Source organism: Cryptomeria japonica, unplaced genomic scaffold (assembly GCF_030272615.1).
Source record: "Cryptomeria japonica unplaced genomic scaffold, Sugi_1.0 HiC_scaffold_764, whole genome shotgun sequence".
Classification (NCBI taxonomy): domain Eukaryota; kingdom Viridiplantae; phylum Streptophyta; class Pinopsida; order Cupressales; family Cupressaceae; genus Cryptomeria; species Cryptomeria japonica.
The window spans coordinates 22,501-25,301 of NW_026729531.1; positions in this window are offsets into that span (position 1 = coordinate 22,501).

Sequence of the window (2,801 nt, forward strand, 5' to 3'; positions counted from 1 at the left end):
GCACTTGGGGCGACTACCAGTGCCAACCCCTTATCCCGCGGTGCGTCCGACACACAGAAATTTCCAAGGCGGCCAAGGAGCCTCCCCGCATAGCAATCGGGGTGTGAGGTTACGGATGCAGCATTGATAGCAATCGAGGTGTGAGGCGAAGGATGCAGAAGTGAGAGCCGAGGGATGTAGCAGAGATAGCAATCGGGGTGTGTGATGCAGAAGAGATAGCAATCGAGGTGTGCGGTGGGAAGGGCCCAGCAGCCAGAATGCATGAAGCGACGGATGAAGCAGTGATGACAACCGGGCTGTGAGGAGAGGAGGGATGCAGCCAAGAAAGCAATCAGGGCTCGAGGCAAGGGATGCATCAAGGATAGCAATCATGTTGTGAGGCGAGATTCCAAAGGCTAAACGTGAGAGGCTGCAGGGTCGACTCAGAGAGGTCTATGCATGTGAGAGGCTGAAAGCAAGGTCGACTCGGAGCGGTCTATGCATCGGGCGCGCTTGGGGCGACTACCAGTGCCAACCCCTTATCCCGCGACGCGTCCGACAAAGAGAACGTTCCAAGGCGGCAGAGGAGGTTACCAGCCGAAGGATGCAGTAGCAATAACAGGTATAGTTCCGCGGCGGCCGAGAAGACTCACCGCATAGGAATCGGGATGCGAGGCGAGGGATGCGGCGGGAAGGCCCCGACGGCTAAACGGAAGAGGCTGCAGGGCCGCCTCGGAATGGTCCAAGCATCGGATGCGATTGGGACGACTACCAGTGCCAACCCCTTATCCCGCGATGCGTCCGATACACAGATAGTTCCAAGGCGGCCGAGGAGCCTCACCGCATATCAATCGGGGTGCGAGGCGAGGGATGGGGCGGGAAGGCCCCAACGGCTAGACGGAAGAGGCTTCAGGGCCACCTCGGAATGGTCCAAGCATCGGACGCGCTTGGGGCGACTGCCAGTGCCAACCCCTTATCCCGCGATGCGTCCGATACACAGATGGTTCCAAGGCGGCCGAGGAGCCTCACCGCATAGCAATCGGGGGTGCGAGGCGAGGGATGGGGCGGGAAGGCCCCAACGGCTAGACGGAAGAGGCTTCAGGGCCGCCTAGGAATGGTCCAAGCATCGGACACGCTTGGGGCGACTACCAGTGACAGCCCCCTATCCCGCGATGCGTCCGATACGAAGATGGTTCCAAGGCGGCCGAGGAGCCTCACCGCATAGCAATCGGGGTGCGAGGTGGGGGATGCGGCGAGATGGCCCCAACGGCTAGACGGAAGAGGCCACAGGGCCGCGTCGGAATAGTCCAAGCATCGGACGCGCTTGGGGCGACTACCAGTGACAACCCCTTATCCCGCGATGCGTCCGATACGAAGATAGTTCCAAGGCGGCCGAGGAGCCTCACCGCATAGCAATCGGGGTGCGAGGTGGGGGATGCGGCGAGATGGCCCCAACGGCTAGACGGAAGAGGCTGCAGGGCCGCCTCGGAATAGTCCAAGCATCGGACGCGCTTGGGGCCACTACCAGTGACAACCCCTTATCCCGCGATGCGTCCGATACGAAGATAGTTCCAAGGCGGCCGAAGAGCCTCACCGCATAGCAATCGGGGTGCGAGGTGGGGGATGCGGCGAGATGGCCCCAACGGCTAGACGGAAGAGGCCACAGGGCCGCCTCGGAATAGTCCAAGCATCGGACGCGCTTGGGGCGACTACCAGTGACAACCCCTTATCCCGCGATGCGTCCGATACGAAGATAGTTCCCAGGCGGCCGAGGAGCCTCACCGCATAGCAATCGGGGTGCGAGGCGAGGGATGCGGCGAGATGGCCCCAAAGGCTAGACGGAAGAGGCTGCAGGGCTGCCTCGGAATAGTCCAAGCATCGGACGCGCTTGGGGCGACTACCACTGCCAACCCCTTATCCCGCGATGCGTCCGATACACAGATAGTTCCGAGGCGGCCGAGGAGGTGGGGGATGCAGCGAGATGGCCCCAACGGCTAGACGGAAGAGGCTGCAGGGCCGCCTCGGAATAGTCCAAGCATCGGACGCGCTTGGGGCGACTACCAGTGACAACCCCTTATCCCGCGATGCGTCCGATACACAGATAGTTCCGAGGCGGCCAAGGAGCCTCACCGCATAGCAATCGTGGTGCGAGGTGGGGGATGCGGCGAGATGGCCCCAACGGCTAGACGGAAGAGGCTGCAGGGCCGCCTCGGAATGGTCCAAGCATCGGATGCGCTTGGGGCGACTACCACTGCCAACCCCTTATCCCGCGATGCGTCCGATACACAGATAGTTCCAAGGCGGCCGAGGAGCCTCACAGCATAGCAATCAGGGTGCGAGGCGAGGGATGCGGCGAGAAAGCCCCAACGGCTAGAGGGAAGAGGCTTCAGGTCCGCCTCGGAATGGTCCAAGCATCGGACGCGCTTGGGGCGACTACCAGTGACAACCCCTTATCCCGCGACGCGTCCGATACACAGATAGTTCCAAGGCGGCCGAGGAGCCTCACCGCATAGCAATCGGGGTGCGAGGCGAGGGATGCGGCGAGAAGGACCCAACGGCTACACGGAAGAGGCTTCGGGTCCGCCTCGGAATGGTCCAAGCATCGGACGCGCTTGGGGCGACTACCAGTGACAACCCCTTATCCCACGACGCGTCCGATACACAGATAGTTCCAAGGCGGCCGAGGAGCCTCACCGCATAGCAATCGGGGTGCGAGGCGAGGGATGCGGCGAGAACGACCCAACGGCTACACGGAAGAGGCTTCGGGGCCGCCTCGGAATGGTCCAAGCATCGGACGCGCTTGGGGCGACTACCAGTGACAA